Source organism: Saccopteryx bilineata, chromosome 1 (assembly GCF_036850765.1).
Source record: "Saccopteryx bilineata isolate mSacBil1 chromosome 1, mSacBil1_pri_phased_curated, whole genome shotgun sequence".
In the NCBI taxonomy this organism is placed as follows: Eukaryota; Metazoa; Chordata; class Mammalia; order Chiroptera; family Emballonuridae; genus Saccopteryx; species Saccopteryx bilineata.
The window spans coordinates 268629995-268649985 of NC_089490.1; the positions used below are offsets into that span (position 1 = coordinate 268629995).

At 39.1% G+C, this 19991-nt stretch overlaps 1 protein-coding gene across 1 annotated transcript in view; it reads left to right on the forward strand.

Annotated features, from left to right (window-relative positions):
• The first annotated feature begins 917 nt into the window (after window positions 1–917).
• The window catches only part of PDE4D (phosphodiesterase 4D), a 1576413-nt gene continuing 1557339 nt past the window's right edge, over window positions 918–19991 (forward strand). The window contains exon 1 of the mRNA XM_066242823.1: window positions 918–935. The gene's annotated coding sequence lies outside the window, so the exon portion shown is untranslated. The remainder of the gene's footprint in view (window positions 936–19991) is intronic.

A 19991-nucleotide genomic window follows, 5' to 3' on the forward strand; every position in this document is an offset into this window, starting at 1 on the left:
ATGAGTGAAGACAACATAAAGAGTAGGGAGCTGGTCTACTTGAGCACAGAGAAAATGCAATAACTGCTTTCAAGACATCAGGTGAGGTTGGGGAGAAAATGCACATGGTCTCCATCAGGGGAGACTGGACTGTGGCCCAAAGCCTGGGCAGATGGAGTGGACGCCTGGGCTGTGTAGCTAGGGAAAAGCCGGGGGTGGGGGTGGGGAGGGGAAGTAGCCAGGAGTTGAGTGTGCAGGATCTGGAATCAGACTGCTTGCTTTCAGACACTGGTTCTTCTACTGAGTCATTCTGTGGTTTCGTGATTTTACCTTCTCTTGCCTCAATTTCCTCTTCTGTAAGAGGAGGATAATAATGATACCTGCGTAAACGTGTACGTGCACAGTGCTCAGAACAGAGCCTGGAATGCAGTGAGCACTCCATAAACATTAATTACTTTTGTTCTTATTGAAACACACTGTGACCACTTTGTAAGCATTATCCCACTTAATCCTTAATCACTATGTACGTAGGGGTTATTATCTTCTTTCCACAAATGAGGAAACAAGTGCGGAGAGATTTCAGAACTTGCTCAGATTCCCTCAGCCACTTAGTACCACTGAGTTAGGATGCGTGTTCCCCAATGCATCTGGGACCCAGCCCAGGCACTTTCTGCTGCAACATGCTGCCTAAGTACTAGGTAGCTATGGTGAGACCACTCGTCAACAATTTAGACTTGACCGGTATTCAAGAGCTGCGGCCGACCTGGGAACACCTTACCGTATTGCTCATCCGTAACAAGCGCAGTGATTTGCTTTGGGGGAGTTAGGGAAACCAGTTCTATTAACTTCCTGTTTTCTATTTTGGGCCTCTGAGCAGAACTTCCGATTCGAGAGGGACCAAGCAGAAAACACAAAGCTGGGATTTTCTCCTGAAGCTGATCTGCCAAGGGAATAACGTAAGTTCACAGTCTGCGGGGTTTGTCTCACCCCCACTCTCTAAGTTTGTCCTTCAGTGGCTGTCGTCCATAGACTCCTGGGAAGGAGCCGAGGACAGCACTTGGGTCTTTTGGTGTAGGTGGTCCCCCAGCTTCAGTGCGGCTCCCCAGGCACCCAGGGTTCAAACATGCTGCTCAGAGCGAGCTCGTGGCCATTTTGGAGATGGCAGTGGAGAACTCCCTTTGACAGTTCCTAAGACCATTGTATTTTGAACCGAAACCTTCCTTTCGGTTTCCTGTCTGAACATTTTATTTCACCTGCTCGTGTAAAATGGTGAGGGAGGCAGATCTTTTTAGTTTTTCCCCTTACGCCTTTCCCTTTTTCTCTGCTTATGATTCAAAATTATGTTCATTTTCATGATCTCATTTGCTTCCTTCATAGCACCCTGTGAGGCAGATATTACAATCCCCATTTTACAGAAGATGAAACTGAGGTTTTAGTGAATTTTAGTGACTTGCTCAGTCTCTCAATTAATAGCAACCCAGAGACCAAATCCTCAGTTTTCTTTCTCCCAAAACCATATTGCTGGTGGAGGCTATTGTACGCAGGATGCTGACAGAGAGAACAGAAAATTGAAGCTGGGCTGGGGCACCTAAATGGATTTCATCCACCATAGGATTGTGTACCCTGTGTAATAAAATAGCGAATGTTAACTAAATGTCTTGCCATACAATTCGTCAGGCATATAGGGCTTTGAGTCTTTTTTGTGTCGCAGATTTTAGGACGATGTGATGGAGTGAGTCATTCGCTGTGTGTAAGGAGAATAGCTAAGAAAATCAGGCATGTGCCTAGTGTTAGTTCACACCTGGTACTCCAGTGATGTGCATTTTTCTGTTGGCACCTGAGCTGAGGATGGTAGAAAAAGACATTTTCACGTCCCATGCTCCCCAAGTCTTGGCAAGGTGAATGAGGGGTGAGAAATTAGTTGTGAGTTGGAGTCAGTGATGAGAATCTGGACTTAAACATTGACTCTGTCCAGAGGAAGGAAAATGAGATTGGAATTAGTGGCTGCTTACAAGAAGCTAGCGAGGAAGCTCTGCTCCTTGGGAATGAGTGAGAATTAGGACAGGATGTGAGCAAGGCCCGTGGGAACCTTGGTTGTCTGTCTTGCCTGACACGTCTGTAGAATGACCCCGCTCTTCCAGAGTTCTGGGAGGGTCCCTTTGATTGCAAAGGAGTCCATAGATCTAAACATGTAACCAAGTCATCCTGTTGGACAGTAAACTCCACAGGGCCTTCTCTGCCAGGCCCTCAGGCTGACAGACGTCTTGCTGACAGCCTGTGAGCAGTACCTAAGCCAGGAGATGCTCTCTGTTCCTGAATCAAGCCTCCCTCCTCAGCCCCAGAGCAGAAGTGGTTGGGTGGGTGATGATGGCAATGGCCTTGGCCACTGCTCAAATCACTGTGAGACCTGACTGTTCTCTTTCTGGACTCAAATGACACGCGATGACTGAAGGGAAGTCAAATATTGTGGCAAGGAGGGGCTGGCAAACATGGGCACTGCCAGCAGAAGCCTCTCACCAGAGCAAGATGCCAAGAGAGAAGAGGATTTTGTGATTTGGGAAGAAATCTCAGCAGTCTCAGTCTGAAGGCAAAGGATTAAACAAAGAAAAAACACACTGGGGCAAGAATATGGTTTATGTATGAGCTTAATATTACAGGTAACTGGAGATAGAGAACTAAAGCAGTGGTAAGGAACACAGTCTTGCAGTTGACCAGAAACTGTCCGTCTGGTCCTGCAGGGAGGGCTTCTATCTCTGCCCACTGCACCAAAACAGCTAGCAGTATATTCTTATAAGAAACCTGTGACAAAATTTTGAAAACAATTGTTTTGAAGACATGAGGGATTATCAGCATATAAAGGAGGCTCATAGGAATTACTTTTGAAAAGCAAAGAGTCGTTATAGGGTGTAGACACTCAATAATTGGTGTTGATTCTCTAGACTTTTAATACAATTGCTCAGCGTAGGATTCAGCGTTTTACCCTTTTAGTGTGAAGGGAAAGTTTTTCTCTTACATATATGGCATGCAAAGTTCTTAACTGGGCATAGTAATTAATTATTTCCCAGCTATATTTACTTTTAATGTGCTAAACACACAAAAGGATTTCAAAAACATTAAAAATGTTTTCTTTAAGGAATTGTGCTTTTTAAAGAAAATGCCTTAATCTAGCAACACGTTTGGAGACAGTTAACTGAAGGACAAGACCGTTGACAGAGATACTCAGCGTCTAAGCCTGGCTTTTTTCTAAAGTCCTGTTTTTTCTAAACAGGACACTGAGAGCTCTGTCATGTAGGCTATGAAATAATCGGTGTGTGTTAGTATGCCTTGTGCCAGATTTCATGCTTGTTGAAAGGTGATTGGATTCTAACCAGCATATTTAAAGGTCAACTGGTTCTTAACCAGTGCAGAATTTTAACTCTTTCATTATCATGGACTTGAGCCAATTGGCCATTTTAGGAAAGAGGAGAGACTGCATACTGTGTTTTAGCTTTCTGACCTTTTTGTCCTTAAAAATTTAAAAAGTTCTCAGGGCTTTCTTGTAGATGAAAAGGGTCTGAGAAATGAATTCCCAGCTGGCATTTGGAAATGGGTGGGAGCAGAGACTTAGTTCTTTTTAAACTAAATTTAGGTCAGGGCTCTAATGGGATAGTGCATATCACATAAGCAATGTCTAAATGTCAGGCTGAAAGTTCTCTCTCTTTTTAATAAGCATTTCACATTTGCTAGTAAAAGCTAGTAATAGCCTTCTGCTTTCTTCTTATCTTTCCACATTTTAGTGATTTTTTTTTAGTTCCTTGATAACCACTATCTAATCCCCAATATTTAGCCTAGCTTTTTGATATTTGTTTGTGAAGGGGTTATTTCACTGGCTTTAGGATATGATGACCTCTTTCCCCTCAGTGATTTTGGATGCATGTTTTAAGTGGTTTATTTTGTTGATCTTCAAAATACCTTTCATCTACCAGCTTTTTTGCCATGTTTCCCAAAATACAGTGGAGGATGGACCTGTCTCAAATAAGCAGGGTACATTTTAGTTGTCAGGTGCTAAGGCTTCTTGCTTTGTGGTTTGGTGTCCTTGTGAGTCCCTACAAACTTTTCAACATCTTCTTAGGAAAACTCAAGTTTGGGAGGGACAAAAGCAGTATCTTCCTTAAGAAATACACCCTCTGAGATTGACATTGGTGATTTCCACAAATCCACGCAAAAGCTGACAGGTAAAGTCAGTTGGGATGTAGGCATCTACCTGCCTTGAGTGTGTGTGAATGCTTGTGGTTCTAACTAAAGGCAAACTAAAGTTACCCTGAAAAATCGGACCCCACTTAGTCAAGAAGATAATTCAATAGTATCTTCTTTCTGGATTTTTTCATAGTTTTCTTTTACTTATTTTCCTTCTATATTCACCACAACTCTGTAGCTGTGAGACTATATGGTAGTTGCTTCAAGACTCTGTGCTTCATTTGCCTGATCTGCAAAGTGGAGATAACATTACCTCCTCAGTGTTACTGTAGAAATTTAATAAGGTAATTTATATAAAATGCTTGGAACAATACCTGGCACAAAATACTCAATAAACATGAACTCTCATTAACATCAGTATTACCATTTTTTTTGCTATAATTCTAAATCTTTTCACTAATTGCTGTGCCATATAGAGTTTCTTCTGCTTGGGGTAGCATAAGCCCAGAGTTCACATTAAAGCTGATCTCCTTCTCATGTCTCATCACTCCAATCTCTTTTGGGAGACAACATATGGAAGACAATGGTCCTGAATCAGAGAGCCTAGAAAGCAATTGCAAGATGTTCTTGAGAGAAAAGAGAGAGAGCCAGACATGGAGGCTGGGTAACTGTTCAGCCACTGAGGGAAAGTCTGGAAGACCACAGCGCACAAAACACAAAGGTACGGTGGTTTTCAGAAAGGGACTGTGCTCCTATGTTAAGTGCATAGATATTTGTGATTGTTATATCTTCTTCTTGGGTTTATTTCTTTATAATTATGCAATGTGTTTCTTTGTCTTTTAAAACTAGTCTTAAATATTTTTTCTAATATGAGTATTGCTTCCATATCTATTTGTGTGGAATATATATTTCCATCTCTTCTCTTATCTGCATGTGTCTTTTGATTTGAAGTAAGTTTCTTGTAGGCAGCATGTAGATGGGTCTTGTTTTTTTCAGCAACCTTCTGTCATTTTTTTAGAGCATTTAATCCATTTACATTTAGTAAGTACAGGTGACATAACATATAATGGCAACTAGACTTCTGTTGAAAAAAAAGTTTCCAGGGGACGGTTTTTCAAGTATTTTTTACTCCAATCAACATTAAGAAACAGATTTTTGCATCAGTCTCTGTCTACATATACACATATTTGTATTTGGACGTGTGTGTATATAGCTTAAAGTCATTCTGTTTCTATGAAACATAAAATTTAAAAATGCTTAGTATAAAATTTTTAATCTGCACATCAAGTGAATCAACTATTTGATTACTTAACATAAAGATCTTTATTTAATGTGAAGACAAAAAGATAGCCCAGAATGATTGAAACATATTCTTCAAAGTATTTTTATAACCCTCAAAAAGAGAGGTGGAGAATAAAACATGTAAACCCGGTTAAAAGAAACAGTATAAAAGTATGCAAAGATAATGCAATAAAGCACATATGCATACATTGTACTTGAACTTGACTTTCACAGAGTATTGTTTATTGTCTATATTATTTCCATTTGTGGAGTCAGTCTAAAAGATCCTGCTTTGTATTGTATTAGTTTTCCTGATTATTTATAATTTAATTTTACATGGTTATTAGTTAGCTGTGTTTCATTGAATGGTTCTGTTTTTGGATATCAGTTTTTAGAGAAATAAATGTGACACCTTCCTACTGAGCTTATGGGTGTTATTTGACTTATGACTATTTCTTCATCTAGAAAAGTATTTTGGCTGCAATATGAAATTTTTTAGCATTAATGTAATACTTGATGTGACCTAAAATCTTTATAAATATATTTTCCTATACTAAAATCCACTACCATATAATGTAGCAATTAAGAATATGGGATTTTGGAGAGCCACGTGCAAAAGAGTGAACTCTACTACAGTTTGCCTCCTTGTACCAAAATTAGTTAAAAATGGAAGAAGACCTAAATATAAGACCTGAAACACTAAATTTCATAGAAGAAAACATAGGTACTAAACTCATGGACGTTGGCCATAAAGAACATCTTATGAATCTGACTCCAAAGGCAAGGGAAATGAAGGCAAAGATAAATGAATGGGACCACATCAGACTAAGAAGCTTTTGCACAGCAAAAGAAACTGACAACAAAACAAACTGACAGTCAACTAAATGGGAGATGATATTTTCAAATAGCTCAGATAGGGGCCTAATATCCAAAATATACAAAGAACTCACAAAACTCAAGAACAAACAAGCAAACAATTTAATTAAAAAATGGGCCTGACCTGTGGTGGCGCAGTGGATAAAGCATGCTGAGGTCGCCGGTTCGAAACCCTGGGCTTGCCTGGTCAAGGCACATATGGGAGTTGATGCTTCCAGCTCCTCCCCCCCTTCTCTCTCTCTGTCTCTCCCTCTCCTCTCGAAAATGAAAAAAAAAAATGGGAAAAGACATAAACAGATAGTTCTCCCAGGAAGAAATACAAATGGCCAATAGATATATGAAAAGATGCTCATCTTCACTAGATATTAGGGAAATGCAAATCGAAACTACAATGAGATACCACCTCACACCTGTTAGATTAGCTGTTATCAACAAGACAGGTAATAACAAGTGTTGGAGAGGCTGTGGAGAAAAAGGAACCCTCATTCACTGTTGGTGGAAATATAAAGTAGTATAACCATTATGGAAGAAAGTATTGTGATTCCTCAAAAAATTAAGAATAGAACTACCATATGACCCAGCAATCCCTCTACTGGGTATATACCCCCAAAACTCTAAAACATTGTTATGTAAAGATACATGCAGCCCCATGTTCATCGCAGCATTGTTCACAATGGCTAAGACATGGAAACAACCAAAAAGCTCTTCTATAGAAGATTGGATAAAGAAGATGTGGTACATATATACTATGGAATACTACTCAGCCATAAGAAATGATGACCTATTGCCATTTATGACAACATGGATAAAACTTGAGAACATTATACTGAATGAAATAAGTAAATCAGAAAGAGCTAAGAACTGTATGATTTCACACATAGTTGGGATACAAAACTGAGACTCATGGACATAGATAAAAGTGAAGTGGTTACTGGGGGAGGGGGATGTGGAGGAGGGGATGGAGGCAAGGGTGTAAAGAGGGACAAATATATGGTGACAAAAAATGATTTGACTTTGGATGATGGGTATACAACATAATCAATAGTTCAAATGCTTTAGAAAAGTTTACCAGAAACCTATGTACTCATTATTGATCAATGTCACCCTGTTAAGTTGAATTTTCTAAATAAAATTTAAAAACAATAAAAAAGAAATAAAAAGAGGAAACAAAAATGAAATGAAAATGGCTTAGTATCATGTGATATATGATATAATAATTATTATTTTAAAATTTCTACAGTATAGTATTGCCTCATAAATTTGTTCACAGAATAATTATATGATGTTACCAGATGCAATGTGGTAGGAGAATGGCTTCTTATAAAATAAATAATTAAAAATAACAGCTCTTTATTCTTTGGAGTTTATGAAGCTATGTATTTGGTGAACATGTGAGCCAATGGCATATAATAAGTTGTCTTCCTATTTTAGCAAGTGTGATTTTATGTGTCAACTTTACTGGATTGCAGGGTTTCCAGATATTGGGCTAAACATTATTTCTAGTTGTGTCTGTGAGAATATTTCTAGACAGGATTAATATTGGAATTGGTAGACTGAGTAAAGCAGATCTCCCCTTCCTAACCCCTTGTGAAGGTGGCTATTATGCAATGTGTGGAGGGCCTGAGTAGAACAAAGGGCAAGGGGAGGGAAAAGTAATGCTCTCGGCCTGAATGCTGAACTGAGACATCAGTTTTCTGTCCTTGGGTGGGCCTTACACCATTGACCCTCTAGTACTCAGAGTTATACCACCAGCTCTTCTGGGTCTCCAGCTGTGTGTATCTGCAGATATATTTCTCCTGTTGATTCTGTTTCTCTGGAGAAACCTGACTAATGCAATGCATATTTATTGAGTCTCTAACAAAGCAGTGTTCTGCCTTCTTGTTTTAGCTCTCTTACTGTAAACAAGTGTCCTTTTCTTGGAATATTTAGCACTACATTTTTTGTATTTCTGTGTTTTTTGATGGTGATTTTGCTGTGTCCAATGGTCCCCAAGTATAGTGCTAAAGTATTGTCTAGTGTCACTAAGCACAAGAAGGCTGTGATGTGCATTGAGAAGATACATGTGTTAGATAAGCTTGGTTCAGGCATGAGTTCCAGAGCTGTTGGTCGTGAGTTCAATGTTAATGAATTGACAATATATATTAAATAAGGTATCTTTAAACGGAAGTATATACAATACAAGATTATGTATCATTTGGTTGATGACAATGCTGTGACCAGATGTTTGCAGGAATGTAACCCTGATATTTCCCCAGAAACAGTGAATTCACTAATTCAGTGTTCTCAGTGACTTAGTAGAACATAACTACTATGAATACTAAAAATGAGCTGTATAAACATTTTGTTTAAACAGAAAAGATGGCTAATGACTATGCATATTTAGACATTTTGTAGAATTATAGTCAACTCAAACAAAACAAAACTACTTTTATTTAATTTTGGAAGACACTCTATTCTTTTGTTTAGGTTGGTTTACTTTAGCAGACATTTATTGGTGTATATGTCAACTAATTCAGACACAGTTGAGTTAGACTCAGTTTGTGCCTGGAAGGAACTCCCAGTCTACCATAAAACACAGTGAGATATGTGCAGTCAACAGTGTTGACATTAATTTGTATTCCTGGAGCAGATGTCACATAGAGTTGAGAAGGTCCTGGTTCTACGTCAAAGAACCCAGCCTAGGTACAGAAAATAACCATGAATGTCCACAGAACAGTTAATCTACAATCAGTAATGGCTGACATTATCTTAGAGCTCCAGGGTATTACAGATGGAAGGGATTCTAGAGGCTAGCATGTTGTTTACCCATAGAGCTAGAATCAGTAACCAAGTCACATGGTTCAAGCTGAGTCATTTCCCACTAAATCATGTATACTCAATGTACTTAAACTAATTATTGTGTCTAGGCTTACAAATGAGCCCATGTTCTAGAAGTTCCACTTAGGTCTGACGTCTAGAAGTCAGACTGAGTTTGTTTAAGGATGAGCTCAAGAGATTCATTGACTTCATCTGATTTTCTAAGGAGCTCATCATTCTAAAAAGTATAAGTATTTTGTGTATCTTTAGAAGTTGACTTTGTAAATAAATAGTAAATAGTAAACTGGATTAGGGTTAATAGTGCTTTTGACATTGTATTTTGCACCTTTATCAATTTAGTAGAAGATTAAAAAAATGTTCAGTATGTGGCTAGGGTGTGGTAAAACAAACCTATCTCTGTTGTTAGTGGAAGTATAAATTAGTATTAAATTTCTAAATAACACATTTGGTGCCTTTTGAACCAAGTACCAAATTTGCCCTTCAATAATCTATTCTTTGGAAGTAATTAGAAACTAGGACAAAAAATTATGTATGAAGATACTAATAACATTACACTCAGATTATAAAAACTAAGAATCAAAGTGAATGTCTAAATGTTGTTTTAAAAATGATTTAATGTAATGAAAATTCTGTATGATAAAACATGTGAAAAAAATCACCAAATGTATACTACAATCCTGAGTCGTATTTATGTGAACAGAAGAATATATGTTAACAGAGGATCTTCCTCTCTCTCTCTCTCTTTTTTTTTTTCTTTCAGTGAGAGGTGGGGAGGGAGACAGAATCCTGCATGCACCCTGACTGAGATCCACCCAGCAAACCCACTAGGAGTGATGTTCTGCCCATCTGGGTCATTGCTCCATTGCTCAGAAACCGAGCTCTTCTTAGCACCTGAAGTGGAGGCCACGGAGCCATCCTTAGTGCCCAGGGCCAACTTGCTCCAATCAAGTCATGGCTGCAGGAGGGGAAGATAGAGAGAGAGAGAAAGAGAGAGAGAGAGAGAGAGAGAGAGAGAGAGAGAAGTGAGAGGAGAGGTGGAGAAGCAGATGAGTGCTTCTCTATGGCCTGACTGGGAATTGAACCCAGGACATCCACACAACGGGCTGTCGCTATACCACTGAGCCAACCAAACAGGATCAGGCTATCTCTTGATAATAGAACTATAGGTGTTTCTTTTCCTTCTTTACTCTTTTTTTGTATTTTTCAAATTCTTTAAATGACTATATGTTTTTATAATTAGAAAAAAATGTTAGTAACATTTTGTCCGACTTGAACTATGATTTACTAAGGGAAGTCCAGTCCTTTTCTCTTAGTTTCTACATTTCAAAATGTCTCATCACTTGTTTTGGCTGAAAAGCAAAATTAAAACTTTCTGATGTCAGAGGAAATATTTAAGGTAATCGTAAACAAAGAAGAGTAAAACATCATAAAGGGAAGTAAGGTTTCTATACTTCACTCAACCTGGTAATATGATGACCCCAGAAGCCTTTGATAATTTATGTATATAAAATTTAATACTGTAAAGTTAGGGAAGAGTTATTTACACTTGGTCAGTTATGGGCCCCTTTTCTTCCTTTGTGGTTATTTCAGCTTAAACCCTTTTGCTCAGCTCCCTCACCGACTTCGGCCTCTCTCCTCTCCTCCCTTTTTGATTTTTCACTGATCTTTTTTTTTTTTAATTTAAATTCTGCCTGCTTTTCTTTGACACCATGAGCCTTTTTCTCCTCTTAGCTGTCGGGGCCATGATATGTGCTATTCAGTTTCTGAGAGTCACCCCATCTCTCTTGTTTTCCCTTGTCTATTTACTGTTTTGGACTTCTTTTTTTAGGAAGGTAGAAAAAGCATTTATGGAACACTCTGTTCCAAACCTCAGAGCCTTGGCAGTACTTTTGTATTAATTTAAACATTTTTATTCCTTTTGGAACTTCACAAGTATTTCCCCTACTATATCAGGAGCAGGTTTGTACATGTGTGTATACAGGTGTGCATAAGTGTGTGTACACGTATGTGCATGTGTGTGTGAATGCATATTCTGCTCTTTTAGGTCAGGAACAGTGTCATCTCCTATCTACTCTGCAGAAGCAGGCACTCCAGAAATGCTGAGAACATGCTGCCTGTCTGCTTAGAGGCCTTTCAGAGCTTGACACCTGGGTTCAGACTGGATGCATAGGAGGGGGACACTCTAATCCACTCAGGTACCAGCAGGCTGGCATCCATACTTTGAAAACTTTGATGAAGATGATGGAAATTGGATTGGCTCTGTGGCCTCGCCAGCTGCTGCCAGACTGTTTCTAAGCCAGGCAGGGCAACTATCAATCCCTCTCAAAGCCTGCCAACTAGCAAAGTGATACATGTATTAGAGAAGAGGGTGGAACCTGATTTATATATGTGTCAATGCAGGACTGAATTAAAATGACACCTTGAGGAAGAAGCTAAGGTTCAACTTGGAATACTTTCTAACCGAGGCAAAAATCGAGGCTAGGATTTATAGGATGAACATTTCTACATGTACCTTGCAATTCAAAGTAGTTATTTGTCACTGAGTGCTCTGCTTATTTTATTTCTATAACCCTAAGGCCTGGCTTTGAAGTTGGCTCCAGGGTAGATCCTTCAGCATTGAACTTTGAAAATTTGCCTGATAAATCAAGCCTATGATGAAAAGAACCAGGCTAAATGTGACACTGGCTTGCAGCGTACAAACACCCATGGCTATGTTGTAGTGTGCTCAGCTCAGGGTCTCCTAGTAGAGAAGAAGATACCTTGATGTGCTTCTTGGGCCTGAGAGCTCTTCATTCTCCATTCAAAAGACTGAGCTGGTAGAGAAAGGGATAGCAGATGAGACAAATGCTTTACCCCAGAATTATTTATTTTTAAATCTGAAGTCACATGGGCAAATGTTAGATCTTATTAAATTACTTGATTGGAAACAAGCATGCAAATTGTCCGAGATTCCTGTTGTGAGCAGAGGGTGATGAATAATGCTAATGCCATATGTGGCCCTCGCTTTGACTGTACTTTGGAAACAATGTGAAAAAAGTGACCTTTTTACTTGCCGCCTCAGTTCCCCATCTCACAGCACTTTGTCCTGTTTTCCTCCTTGCAGTTGTCTCACACCCGCTTCATGAGTAATGCTAGCTCTCAGGGATGAACAGTCAGGTACACTTTCATGCAAATGTAAGATTTATATTAACTCCATTCAGACATTTGGTTTTGACATTACATCATTTATTTCAGAACAAAAATACATGTTTCCTACAGGCAGACAGGTGATGCATCTCATCCTTTTGTGTGGGGAAGGCCAGGTCATGGGAGCCCTCCCACTGGCAGCCCATGCTCAACACAATTAGACAGAAACTGGTGGTATTGGAAGTCTGGCTTCTCAATTAAAAGCATTGCCTTTTTTTTCTTACCAGGATGAATTTTAATTTTCAAGTAAAAGTCACTGCATCCAATAAATCTGGAAAAGAAGGGACAGCCTGTTGGAAAAGATGGTGGAAACACTTCCATTCCAGGCTCGGAATTTATTGAAGTGGATAGTTGTCTAACAAATTCAGACTGAAGTGAAATAATTTTGGTTGGGTGGCCCATTTCAGGGTGGAGGAGGCTGTTTTGTAACTTGATCCCTTTCGCAGAGAGAATGAAACTGAGGGACAATCTAGAGCAGGGGTCCCCAAACTACAGCCCCGTGGGCCGCATGCGGCCCCCTGAGACTATTTATCTAGCCCCCGCTGCACTTCCGGAAGGGGCACCTCTTTCGTTGGTGGTCAGTGAGAGGAGCATAGTTCCTATTGAAATATTGGTCAGTTTGTTGATTTAAATTTACTTATTCTTTATTTTAAACATTGTATTTGTTCCCATTTTGTTTTTTTACTTTAAAATAAGATATGTGCAGTGTGCATAGGGATTGGTTCATAATTTCTTTTATAGTCCAACCCTCCAACAGTCTGAGGGACAGTGAACTGGCCCCCTGTGTAAAAAGTTTGGGGACCCCTGATCTAGAGCTTTGGTGAGGGCTGGAATAGAGTCTCTAGACTGCTGTGCTGCCTCACAGACCTCCCACAACAGATGCCACAGGACTGCTTTTACAAAAGGTTGGCTTTTACAAGTCATACAAAAAAGAAACACTGAAAAAGACCTGAAAAACATAAAAGAACTAGTGAAGCAGGCTGTGGTTATTATACAAAAGCAATATGCAAGATCATGGAAGTAAAAAAAAAACCCACCCAACAAAAACTATATAATGTCAAACATATTAGATCATAAGTTCCAAAGCCATTTTTGATAATATATTCAGAACAGAAATTGGAAAGATATCAGAAAACTGAATAGTCCCTAGGAAACTGCAAAAGGCTATATATAGGAAAGGATTTAATAACATATTGGTGGATCAGACAGAATACCCTTTTCTTCCCAGATTTCTCATCTTTCTTTTTCCTTTTGAAATTCACCTTCAAAGAACCTTATATGGTCACCTCTACTTGGCTAACTCAAACTTGCTTCTCTGTTTGAACTCTAGTTATCTGCACATCTTATAGATGTCCCCTTGAATTACTCATTGTGTGGCTTGTCACTCTGACTAGGCTCTAAGCTAACTAAGGTCAAGTAACATGTCTTTCTTATCTTTGGAATTTCCTCCACAGTTATGGTACAATGATTGTGCCTACAGGTGGTGTTTAATGAATGTCGGTTAACTCACTGGATACTTCCATAATAAGAACAAAATAGTTATTAGAAATATATTCAGCTTTGCTCCTATTATTAATATTTATGTGCCATATTCTGAAAATTCTATCAAGACCAGACAAGATAAAAGCTGGAAGAACAATATATATATATACATACAATAGTAAGAATAGAAGAGACATTTAAAAATGTCTTGATATAAATAATAAAGTTGATAAGAGTAATTATGACACAACAACTTCACAATTCTTTAGTACTTGATTCTTCTGAAAGCACTTCCATATAACAAAGGACAGGGATAAAGGAAGGAACAGAAATAAATGCAAGGACTTACTGAAGCAGTAGAGAGGAGATAAAGCAAAAGGACTAAAGGAATGCAAAAAAAAATAAAGCCAAGAATAAAGAAATAACAATTTGGAACAATTGTCAGCTAAATTACACACTAGGCAGTGTTAAATATGTATTTACAACACTGATGTTCTTTTAACAGGTAGAGTATGCTGTCTATAGTGCACGGCATGTTTTGACTTGTTTTCTCCCAGGCAGTGGGGAAGGGAGTGTTTTATGTTCTCCAACTCTCTTTCTCCCTGCTTTCATTACTAGGGTTTATATTAATACTAGTGTGGCTCTCTGTGCCCCAGACATTCTATCTACATCATCAAAAAGATATGAAGTTGTGAGCAATACTGAACTTTTTTCTGTGATTTCACGAAAGTTAGGCTTGCTGTGGAGAGCACCAGTGATTTTTGTTCTCGTAAAGTTCTGAAAATCTCTGAACCTTAGGTGGTTGGTCTCAAATTATTGTCAATAATGGTGAATGTAGTGACATATTATAAAGCAGTTCCAAGGAGAATACATCCTAACTGTGTTCTAGAACTGAAAAGGTGCAGATAAAAGTTTTGCCTGTCACGTGTCAGAGGCCACACCAGGTCCTAAAGTGACCTTTATTCCTGCTCTGGAGGGATGAACTGTGTATTTTAAATGATATTTAAACAAGATGACCTCTAGCAGCATTCCTGAGATGGCAGCTTCTCTTACTTTGGAGTCTGTTTTGCTCAGAAATTATATTCATTAGTTGAAGCACGGATGACCCATACTGAAATGTCAGGATTAGTGAAAACAATTTGTTTTGAGTGAGCAATTATAATAGTCATATTTATTCAGGTTTAAAACTAAATTTCTCTTCTCTGAATATGGAGGCATAGATGGAATAGAAAAGGTTATGTTGTCCAACATCCTGAGCCTACAGATGCAGAAACTATCACGACATGATCACATTATGTCATCAATGATCTACCTTCTCCACCAGTAGCATCTTGAGAAATGTGAAGGTGTTTAGGCATGTCAGGCAGACTGAATTGAGGTGCTTTTTCATCACCTGTATCACTTTCCACTGGAATGGTTGAACCTCTGTAAATGTTTACGTTTCCTAACTGCCTCATCTTCTTCAAAATCTTCAAGGAAATCTTGGTGTTGTCTTTCCTCATCTGTAGGCATGTTTTCTTTCCCTTGCAAGCTCTCTCAGTTTCCAGTTTCTATGGTGGTGATGTTTGGTATAGTCGTAGATCTTCTTGGTTAATACCACATGTGGAACTTTATTTGAGTTCATTTTGTTGACATGCTCATCATTTAAGATACAGTTTGCCAAATCAAACACCAACGCCCGATCTTTAGGTTTCAGAAAATATTCCAAATGACTACGACAAAAATACTGTTAATCTGTATTTATTTTAGATGTTTTCTGTACCCTGACTTCCCCCAGGGGCATGCTTTTTTGATATCATTCCAACACCTGCTTTGTGTTTTAGATCTCAGACTGTTCTGCCTTCCATCACAATAAACTCCTTTACCTGTTTGGGATGGGATTAGTGAATTTTTGAAAGCAGGTTGGAAGGAAGATATGAGTGATGGTAAAGATGAAACCCATCATATCCCTAGAAAGTTTTGCCTGTATCGAAATGAGATGTGAGATTCTCCTGAATTAATTCTGCTTCCTGTTTAAAACACCAGCACAGGGACAGAGTTTTAATTTAATTGTCTTATTTGCTGTGGAAAGCATGGACCAACTACTTTTTAGATTCAGAGATCAACATTCTTGATTTGGTAATAATTCCACTTTTCACCCTTCAGGTTTTGAAACAGCAGATAACTCTTTTGTTTAGTAGGTTGGAAACCTGGGTTCTGGTCCTAGCTCCGGCCCTTAGCAGCTGTAGTGACTGGTCAGATCATTTAGTCTCTTTTAGTCTTAGCTGCCTGAAATGTGGGAGGAGATAATTTAATAAGTCTTGCTTTATAATAAAACTAATTTCCATTTCTAAGTGCCTGCCATGTGTCATATACTCTGTTGTGTCTTTGGCATATCTTTAAATCTCTCATCAACTCAAGGAAGGAATAGTTATCATTCAGGTTTCACAGTTAAAAATGCTGTGACTGAACTGTGGTGGATATAGCCTTAACCTGGAGCACTGAGATTGTCAGGTCAAGGCCCTGGGCTTGCCCAGTCAAGGCTCATATGAGAAGCAACTATGAGTAGGTTCTTCCTGCTCCTCTGCCCCCCTTTCCCTTTCTTTCTTTCTTCCCTCTCTTTAAAATCAACAAATAAAATCTTATAAAAGAGAGTTAACAAGTGGCAAAATCAGGATATAAACCTTCATATGTATGTTCACAAAGCCCTTTCTCACTCCTCCATGAGATTTTGAAGTTCATTTAAAATGACATTTTTGTGAAAGTGTTTTGAAAAATAATGAAGTTCCTTGTACATACACGTTATCATGACCATTATTATCCTGACGAATATAAATTAGTTAACATGCATTTATTGAGTTCCCTGTAGGTGTTAAGTACCAAGTCAGATATCATTTTGGATAACCTATAGAATTAGATATTTTTCTCTGTTGTATTGTGTCAAGTGTATTATAAATAGACCTTAAATATTTCCAAATGGTGCTACTTCCATCCTTGGTATCATGTATTAGTTTCTTTTGGATCCTTTTTGGAGAAAAAAAAATAGAAACAAATCTGTTAATCTAAATCAAATTACTGTTTTAAGGAATAAAATCTGATTGCACATAGCCCAATACCCAGAGCCAGCAAATAAAGACCCCCAGTCACCACACGGCTGATAGGACGCTTGAAAGGAGATGAAAGAAATCTATCAGAGCACATCTCTGCTGAAAATCCGTGTGTTCCCAAATGTTCTGGACCAATGGAACTTCCCCCATCTGGTTCTTTGTTTACTGTTTGCCAAAATTTACTTGAGTCTCTCCTCAATTCAGGAGTATCCAACTTCCTGCGTGAAGATGGCTGGGAACCCACAAAACTCTTCTAAAATAAGTACTAAGTTGGGGAAAGAGTTATTATTAATTTTTTGTGTGTGGGAAACATCCTATTTCCAAAGAGAGCCTCCAGCATGAGATCACGTTTTATTTTCCAGGGAGGAAGTGGAGGGGAACCAGTTGGTCCAGCAGCCAGAAATGAACCTGCAAGACAGGTTGACATTTGAGACAGACCCCTCTCTTCTTTTCTCTTGGTCTTTTGGAAGAACTGCTCAAAGTCACAATGAAAGGTCATGAAATTTGGTAGAAGTATCAGCTGAATCTATAAATGAGCTATTCCTACTGTTTCCTCTGTTTCTTTATGTGTCAAGTACAGAAAAAAAACCCCAAAAAACCACAAACCTATCTTGGACATTGTTGTGAAGATTAAATAGTGTCATACATTGGTGTCCCCTGGCACAAAAACAGTTATCACATTGAATCCTAGGTCATTTCCCCAAGTCTGCCTACCCAGTTGTTCTTTAAGCCTCAATATAAACTATTTTGTTAGACCATAAGACAGGGGTCCCCAAACTACGGCCCGCGGGCCACATGCGGCCCCCTGAGGCCATTTATCCAGCCCCTACCGCACTTCTGGAAGGGGCACCTCTTTCATTGGTGGTCAGTGAGAGGAGCATAGTTCCCATTGAAATACTGGTCAGTTTGTTGATTTAAATTTACTTGTTCTTTATTTTAAATGTTATATTTGTTCCCGTTTTGTTTTTTTACTTTAAAATAAGATATGTGCAGTGTGCATAGGGATTTGTTCATAGTTTTTTTTTATAGTCTGGCCCTCCAACAGTCTGAGGGACAGTGAACTGGCCCCCTGTGTAAAAAGTTTGGGGACCCCTGCCATAAGATGTCTAAGGAGTTTAAAAAAATGCTTTTGAATTGATAAAAGTTGGAGGCTGCCTTTTTAGGCCTCACCAAGGATCTGTGTTGGGTGGAATGTGGGGTGGGGCAAAGGTAGGTTTACCGTTGTTCATGTGGAAAACAATACAGTAACTAATAAACAGTAATACACTCTCTGTATCGTGTGCTCACAACTGTAAGCCTACTGTTGCCACACCCTGTATAGCCATTATGTAGGTTTGGTAAGAGCTTCATGATGGGACCAGCATGAATTCTACAGAGAAGATGCTAATGGCATTGGATAGCTGGCTGGCTGCATGCCTTTGGTCACTGCAATGGAGTGAATGTGGGGCCACCAACCCATGTGATTTTCCGCAGGTGAGATGAGATATGGCAGCCCTTGTCCAGTTCACCTGTCAGACATTTTGGTCACATTTGAGTCTCTGTTGGGACAAGGATGAAGCCCATCTGGGAGAACAGAACCACCACATGGCCAGGCATGGCATACTTTGGCTCAGAGTCTAGATTTGGCTAAATCTGCATAGATAAGAATGAGCAAACTAAGCTAATTATGCAAATGATTTTTATGAGAAAATAACTGGCTATCACAAAAGGATGACAGCAGCTCTGTTTTGCTGTTTGGATTTGGTCATTCTCTTTCTTGAATACAGAAACAAGCAGGGCAGCCTAACATTGTCCCTGTAGCCCTCTGGCCACAGCCAGTCAGAATACTGCCCAACCCTAGCAGCCAAGATGCTGGCCTGGCATGTGGTCCAGTCCCTGTGCACATGTTCCCGGGCTGGGCATGAGGGTACTGTTGTCATAGTGCCGTTCAACATGATCCAGGAACTGTGGGAGGCAGAATTAGTGTTTTAAGCTCTGGGGATTCAATTTGGGCTATGCTTTACTTCTGGTTAGTGTCTGGAAAGAGCTCTGCTAGGGAAGTCAAGGGACTGCCATTTGCCAGCTGATTTCAGACAAGTCACTTTTTGTCTGTGGGCCTCAGTTTCCTTGGAGTGAGGATATCTCTAACCTGGGTCTCAGCACAAGCATTCCGTGACTGTGGCCTACCACTGCCTGGGTGTGGAAATGTCTGTGTGTGTGAGGGTCTTCCCTCCATTCCAGCCCCTGGTTCTGGGGATGTTCCTCCACACTATTCTTGGTCCCTCTTCCATTACCCAAATTTCTCTTTGCAAAACAATGAGCTTAAGTTTGAATGGCTCATTGTTTCTTCTAAGATAAACAACTGCTGATAAATTCAGGGGATGACCTATTTCTGAAGCAGACAACCAAGAAGTTTATGGCTTTCTACTCTTTAGACCTAACTAGTTTTTCTTCTTAGAACATGTTTTAAGGAACTTGAATAATCACTCTGACAATATGTTGCCAAATTTTTCTTGGCTAGAGATCAAAGTCTCCGATACATCAGTACAGACAATGAGAAAGCAGCAAGAGGCAGGAGGAAGCATTTGCAATGAATTTTGGAATCAGATTCTAATAGAAAATAGGAAAAGAATAGGGATAATTAATCTGGAAAAATTGCAAGTGGTCAACACATAGGAAAAGATGTCTAACTTGCCTGATGATAAAATAAATGGAATAAAAACAACAATCCTGTCATTTCCCTCTGTCATTTTGGCAGAAATGTAAATGGTTGGAGAAACCTGGTGTCCCCGTGTGAAGAAATGAGCACATGTAGTTTACCTGATATAACCTTTCAGAAGGCAGTTGGGTGATATGTACTGAAACATAAAATGTATAGTCTCTTTGCAATTTCTTTTCTAGGGCGTACCCTAAAGAGATAACTACATGCACATAAAAATATGTTTGCCAAAGCATATTCATAGGGAAAACTAGAAATAACTTAAGTGGTCATTAATAGGGGACTAGCACAATCAATTATGGTAACTACCTTCCAAGAAATCCTGTGTGCTCAATAAAAATGGTGATGCAGAGTTTTACATATATTTGATATGGAGAAATAGTGATACAAAGCAGATTATGAAACAAAAT